This window comes from Mastomys coucha, chromosome X (assembly GCF_008632895.1).
Source record: "Mastomys coucha isolate ucsf_1 chromosome X, UCSF_Mcou_1, whole genome shotgun sequence".
NCBI classification, from domain to species: Eukaryota; Metazoa; Chordata; class Mammalia; order Rodentia; family Muridae; genus Mastomys; species Mastomys coucha.
This window is the reverse complement of record NC_045030.1, coordinates 55,271,168-55,278,951: the sequence shown is the minus strand read 5'-3', so window position 1 is coordinate 55,278,951 and position 7,784 is coordinate 55,271,168. Positions and strand designations below refer to the sequence as shown.

Below are 7,784 nucleotides of genomic sequence, written 5' to 3'. Positions count from 1 at the left end.
CTGAACAGTTCAATTCCAGGCATCCACATGATGGCTCACGGCCATCTGTACAGCTATAGTGTACTCATACACATAAAATAAAAAAATAAAAAATAAAAAAGATCAGAACAAAGAATGAAGGCTTCCACAGAGATTTCAAAGGAAACCCTAGGAGTCTAGGCAAAGTCCATGCATGTGACCTTGAAAAGGTAATGCAAGTTCCCCGCCCCACCACTTCTGGTCCCGCTGCTAAGAGCTTTTGCGCTGGGAGCTGGTGTGGCTGTGAAAGCCAGTGCGACTCAGGGCGACTGCTTGCTGGCTATGGGTGCGGGCTTGCTTTGCTTGACTCGCTGTGCACCATAATGCTAATACTGCCAAGCAACTTGAAGTGAGATGATGGTCTCAAAGGATCCCTGACGTCAGCTTCCACATCTGACTCTACTCGGAGGGTTTCTGTGAGAGACAAGTTGCTTGTTAAAGAGGTTGCAGAACAAACACTGGACCACCAACCAGGCAGCATATACCAGCTGGTCTGAGGACCCCAACACACATACAGCAGAGGACTTCTGGGTCTGTGTTCATTCAGAGAAGATGCACCTAACCCTCAAGAGACTGGAGGTCCCAGGGAGTAGGGAAGTCTGATGGGGTGGGGAGTGCGGGAGACATCCTCATGGAGACAGGGGTGGGATAGGGAGAAGCTATGGGATGTGGAAGAGTCAGAGGGTGGACAGGGAAGGGGATAAAATCTGCAGTGTAAAAAAAAATTAAAAATAAAGTAAAAAAAGAGGTTGCAAAACGTGAAGCTAATTTACCTTGTACATTTAAAGTACATTTTCCTGATCCAAACAAGCTTGATTGCTTTGCGCTGATGGTAAGCCCAGATGAGGCTTACTAACCAGGGTGGAAAATTTCAGTTTGAAACTGAAGTTCCCCATACCTACAACATGGTGCCTCCCCAGGTGAAATGCTTGACTGAAATCTGGCATCCTAATATCACAGAAATAAGTTTTCTAAGACATTCGATTTCTAAGACATTCTAAAACATTCAATTGATGGCACTGGCTGGACTCCCACTAGAACGTGAAAAGATGTTGTTTGGGGACTAAGCTCTTTATTTACTGATCTTTTGAATTTTGATGATCCACTGAATATTGAAGCTGCAGAACACCATTTGCTGGTTAAGCAGGATTTTTGGGGCACAGTGGATAAATACATCAAACCCTATGCCAGATGATAAGAGGAGAGATCCCAGGTCTGAGGACTTTGTCACAGTTGTCTCTGATGTGAAACAGCTCGAGGTAGCCCTCCTCCCCATCCTCATGCTCCCTGCCAGTCCCAAGGGACTGTCCCAGTCTTGCGACCATGCTGTCCTGAAGAAGAACCTCCTGAGTGCCCACTGTAGTTGGCGAACAGCATAATACAGCAAGAAAGTGTGTCTGGGCCTGGAGAGAGCTGTCTGCTTCCTTTTAACATGTTTACTCAAGCGGCTGTCTAGGTTGTCTGGTGGAATTCCTTCAAAGTTGTAATGAACTCACCACTGAGGATATGGCGCTTGCTTCCTTTCCTCCAACAATCGGCGTCCTGCACAAGTGATGTAATGACATGCTCCGTGTGACTGGCAGATTGGCAATAAGAAACCCGCTATAAACTGTGATTGGATGCATATTCTCTTAGCTTCTCCCACGAATGTTGACCCTACCTAGATGTGAAGCTTCCCAGAATGCATAGTCATTCACTGTAGATCTTACTGAAATGCGTATTTTATTTAATATAAGTATATTTTGGAACAGATTTGTAATTTGTAAAAAAAAAAAAAAAAAAAAAAAAAAAAAAAAAAATCAAAGAAGTTCAGGATGCCAGGAACAGATCACTCCTGCTGAAGAAAAGCCCAATGTAGTGAGCACATTATTAAATAAGAAGTGTAAATCAAATCCTCCCAAAATATAAAGTATTCCACGATTAGAAAGCTGATAAATGTGAGAGACTAAACTATACCAGGTACTAAATTTATTATTTTTTTAATTGATCCAATTCTGGGTCAAGAATTTGAAGGTGGGTTCAGTCTCCATCACTCCCTGTCTATCTAGTGGAAGTGGTCTCTTCAGGTTCCATTCCCCATTGTTGGACATTTCGCTAAGGCCACCCACATTGATCTCTGGGCGCCTCTCACATCCAGGTCTCTGGGACTTTCTAGAGGATCCCCCCCCCTCCGACAGCAGCATATTTCTATTCATTCTCTTGACCCTCTGGGCTTCTCTCCTTGTCTCCCCCTCCTTTTCTGATCTGTCCCTCTTTTCCCCTCTTCCTTATCCCACTTAGGTCCCTCCCTCCCTTTGCCTTCCATAATTATTTTGTTCATCCTTCTAACTGAGATTGAAGCATCCTCACTTGGGCCTTCCTTTCTGTACTTTATGGCTAAAACCCACTTATCAGTGAGTACATATCATGCATGTCCTTTTGGGTCTGGGTTACCTCTCTCAGGATGATATTTTGTAGTTCCATGCATTTGCCTGTAAAATTCATGTTGCTCTTGTTTTTAATAGCTGAATAGTATTCCCCTGTGTAAATAAACCACTTTTTCTGTATCCATTCTTCAGTTGAGGGACAACTATGTTCTTCCAGTTTCTGGATATTACTAGTAAAGCTGCTATGAACATACTGGAGCACATGTCCTTGTGGTATGAATGGAGCATCTTTTGGGTATATTCCCAGGAGTAGTATAGCTGGGTTTGCAGGAAGAACTATTTCCAATTTTCTGAGGAACCGCCAAACTGATTTCCAGAGTGGTTGTTCCAGTTTGCAATCCCACCAGCAATGAAGTAGTGTTTCTCTTTCTCCACAACCTCTCCAGCATCTGCTGTCACCTGAGCTTTTTATCCTAGCCATTCTGACTGGTGTGAGGTGGAATCTCAGGGTTGTTTTGATTTGCATTTCCCTGATGACTAAGGATGTTGAACATTTCTTTAGGTGATTCTCAGCCATTCGATATTCCCCAGTTGAGAATTCTTTGTTTAGCTCTGTACCCCATTTTTAAATAGGGTTACTTGGTTCTCTGGAGTCTAACTTCTTGAGTTCTTTGTATACATTGGATATTATCCCTCTATCGGATGTAGGGTTAATGGAGATCCTTTCCCAATTTGTAGTTGTAGGTTAGTTGTAGGTCAATTGACAGTGACCTTTGCCTTATAAAAGAATTGCAGTTTCAGGAGGTCTGATTTATCAATTGTTGATCTTAGAGCCTGAGCCATTGGTGTTCTCTTTAGGAAGTTTCCCCTGTGCCCATGTGTTTGAAACTACTTTCCACTTTCTCTTCTATTAGATCCAGTGTATCTGGTTTTATGTTGAGGTTTGTGCAGAGTGATGAATAAGGATCCATTTGCATCCTTCTACATGCAGACCACCAGAACTGACTCCTTTGTGTAAATAAACCACTTTTTCTGTATCCATCCTTCAGTTGAGGGACAACTGGGTTTCTTCCAGTTTCTGGATATTACTAATAATGAAGCTGCTTTGAACATACTGGAGCACATGTCCAGTATGTTTGCTATAGTCTGTTTGTTAAGAGTAAATCATTATATCCACCCCACATTCAAAGAAAGATGGCACATAGAAATGACTACCAGAAGTGTGGATCATCAGAGCCAGCTACTTATCACCTTCCTCAAACGTTTAACATTCTGTCTTTGAAGTCTAGCAGCATTTCACATGAGGTATGAAAAGCATGTAACAGGTTAAGTTTCCTAATCACAGCAGTTTTGCTATTTTCATTATATTCTATATATGTTAAATAGCACATAGTGTAACACATTTAAATTGCTATCTATATTTTAAATAATTAAAAACCAAAACCCAGATATTTAAGTGATTCATATAACCACCAATTATCATGTTATTTATTCCTTCTTTTGTATCCATTTTCCTTCTACTAAGAGAACTTTATTATTATTATTTTTTTAGTTATGGTTTTTCTGGCAATGAATTTTTCTTTAAAGAAAGGAAAGGAAATAAGAATGAAGATTGAAAAGAAAGAAAGATATGAAGCTATCATTACTAATAACATTTGGCAACTTCCAAAAACCCATACCACTTTACTGCTTCAACAGTAAATGTCTGAAGAAAACTTAGAATTCTCCTTATTTCACATTATTTTTAATGGACTAGAATGATAGAGCATCCTCCATTTGTGTTAGCAGTTCAAAGCTGTCATACCCATTCTTGTGTGGCTTTCTTGGCCTTTCATGGCCTCTGATGGAAAGTATGATGTCATTCTCATCTTTGTTCCTCTCAATGAACTTTCTTATTCTTATTTGGTTTGGAATGTTCTGTAGTGTGTTTCTCTCCACTTTTTCTGTGTAGGGTACATTAACGTTCTTAAACTTGAGTGTTTAGAGTTTTTAGACACTATTCAGAATTTGTTCTTTATTTCTTCCTATCTTTGAGAGCTTTCATGAAAGCACTTAGTGTTTCATCACAATTGAATGTGTATGTGATATGCATGCTAATGTGAATATGTTTATGGTAGGCAAGAGGTCAATATTGGGTATCTTCCTCCATCAGTTTCTAACTTAATTTTGAAATAAGCTCTTCTCCAGAGCCTGGGTTTCACCCGCTCAGCTAGCCAGTGAGTGCTGGGGATCCAGTTATCATGCCTCACTAGACGGCTGTGTTTACAGATGCATCCTATTGTGCTCTGCTTTCATGTGGGTGCCATGGATCTGAACTCAGATCTTCATGCTTGCCTTAGAGCCACTTTACTGCCGAGTCATCTTTTCAACTCCATAGCCCTTTGTTCCTATTGAGGCTTAATTTGATATATTTTTTTTTTTGTTTGTTTAGGATATCATCAGTCTTTATCCTGGGGCTGCTTTTGTCCTATTCCTGAGACAATACACCTTTGAGGGCTCTATTTAGTGTCCCCAGAAAGATGATATTTTTCCACTCTGTTCTTTGGTAAACAGAGTATTTCTGTTCCTCACTCACTTTATAAGGATTGGTTCTCTTTCTAGATTTTTAAATAGCCAATTCTTTCTTTGATCTTGGGATCTATGTAGATCAATGCTTACCCAGCAACATGAAGGAATCTATCTAAAGACACCTGGATTTCCTTCTGTACAGTTCTGTCCTCTGTGGTACTTTTTCTTATAGATTCTAAAAATTGTTTTGGCCCCCTCACCCATTAATGTCTAGGGTTCATTTAGATAGCCTCTCCTTGTTCTATAGGATGGAAACCATTAGTAAGCAATGCACACATTGTGTTTGTGTGTGTGTATATGTGTGTGTGTGTGTGTGTGTGTGTGTGTGTGTGTGTGTTGACTGCTCTTAATTATCTGAAAACATTTTTTTTTGGTTGTTTTTTCAAGACAGGGTTTCTCTGTGTAGCCTGGTTTTCCTGGAATTCACTCTGTAGACCCAGCCTTCGAACCCAGAAATCTGCCTGCTTCTGCCTCTGCCTCCCAAGTGCTGGGATTAAAGGTGTGTGCCACCATTGCCTGGCTGAAAACAACATTTTTTGGTAATATATTGTACAATTTTATAGTTGTTAAATTTTATTCATTTTCTCCAGTAAATAGAAGCGGAATTTGTTAGCACATATTTTGTATGTCTGACTGAATTTACACTTTTGCTTTCTAAGTGCTAACTTCTTTGACTGATTAATATGTACATTATCCTCCATATATATGTATATTTTTCCTAAGTTAATGGCCATAATAAAGTGATATTGTCTTTTCACTTGGTATTTCATATACGAATGGTATCCCTAACTCCCAAAAGATGGTGAAATCTATTTTTTCTAATATAATAATCAAAAATGTTCAGATTTGGGAACATGTTAGATTTCAGAATTTTATATTAGGGATATTCTCCTAGTAAAGTCTATGTAAATCTACAAAATCTGAATCCCCATACCCCCAACCAATCTGAAATAATTCTGGCCTTGAGCAATTTGGATACAGGACACTCAACCTGTAGACATATGCAATAGTTGGTTTGCTATTTTGAAACTCTCATTATATATGATACAATATCCATGTATTCATATAAGAGTCTAATCATATTCCCAATTATGAAATATCATTTGAGCTTTGAATTTGAACAAAACACTGAATGTTGCATTGCCCTCTTTTCAAGGCAATCAATCTTAATGACACTTAATATGTCTTATTCTTAATTCATGTAGGGATCTCGCAGAGGATAGTATTAGAATGGTAATATTGTAGGAGCAAAAGAGATGCCTGAAGTGTGGAGTTTTCATCAAGGTCATGTACAACTAACTGAAAGCATGTAGAATTACTTTTGATAAGAATGGATTAAGGATTAGGAATATATTCCATTGATAGAGTGCTTACATAGCACATCCAAAGCCCTGGTTTTGAAGCCCAGAGTCATATGACAACAGATTAGAATTCACAGGCCAATGTCTGTAGGCTGAAAGGAAGTTGATGAACTTATCAAGTAGCCATATGCCACATAATTGTTTCTATGTTAATACCATTATTGACACACATTACTATCAGTTTAGAACAATGATAGATATCCCCAAAGACCTTTGAAAGAAGTTGTATATATATTTCTCATCCAGTGACAGATTGTAAAGAATGTGTTGAACAAAGAGTTCGTATGTATATGTGCTATGCATATGCAAGTATATAAATGAATGAAAAGACTAAATTACATTTATTATAAGTCACAGATGTCAGAGATGTAGTTAGACAATTTTAGAACAATTTCCATCGAAGTGCAGTTTAAAAATCATTTTCTTTCAATGAGAAGTACTGTCAGTTGTTACAAGCAGCACTGCTTTTTCCAGTAAAACTAGGGAAATGAGAAGCCATTGTAGTTAATAAAAGAAGAACTTCTCTGTCAACATGATCAGGTTAATGAATACACTTAAAACCATAGTAATGTGATTGCTACCTCCTTCTAGGTTCAATGTAAGTGACAGTTAGGAGTGGTAAGTTAGAGGAGGACATTTTCAATCTCTTGATTGGAATAATGAAACCCAAGGGACTAGTGATGGAATGTTAAAGAGAGAGACAAGAAGTAAAAGGATTGCTTGATTTTCTTTTTTATGACTGGAATCAAGTTGACAGCACTTGAAGTGAAATATAAAAATATATGCTCACTTAGTTTTCTTGGCAATATTCCTATTTCTTGTGTGAAGGTAGACTTTTTGCTCTTTAGCCTCTTATATGACCCCCTGGAAACTATAGTGTGTTTTTAAATGAAGCATGCTCGTCTCCTAATAATTTTTCCTTTCTGAAAATAGCCTTGTTTTTCTTGTAATTTGAAAGCCCTTGCAACTGTACTTTGATACCATAGTCTTAGATTTGACACATATAACCTGTGAGTCACTCAGAAGCATTTTAGTTTTTAAAATTAATAAGTTTTTTGAGATTATAATATAATCACATCACTTCCTCCTTCCCTTTCCTTTCTTTAAACCCTTTCATTGTTCTCTTTCAAATTCATTGCCTCTTTTTAAATTGTAATCTTTTATGTATATATATATACACACATACACATATATATACATATACATACATACACATATATACATATATGTATATGTATATATACACACATATGTTATGACATCTATTTATATATAAATTTTATATCATTTATATTTTATATAATATGTATATATGAAATTGTAGGTACCACCCATGCATTAGACAGTCCTGTTATAAGGAGCCCTAAGCACATCAAAGAGATATTTTTGGTTATTGGTCAGTTCTTCATGAAGTTTCTGGGATACAGTGGGAAAATCTGGAGGCTAAAGGCCTGAATTCTTTTTTTTTTTT

The 7,784-nt window shown here is 37.9% G+C and overlaps 1 pseudogene; it reads left to right on the top strand.

The window, feature by feature from the left end:
* Positions 1 to 341: 341 nt before the first annotated feature.
* LOC116082414 lies at positions 342 to 1,770 on the top strand (annotated as a pseudogene).
* Positions 1,771 to 7,784: the final 6,014 nt, after the last annotated feature.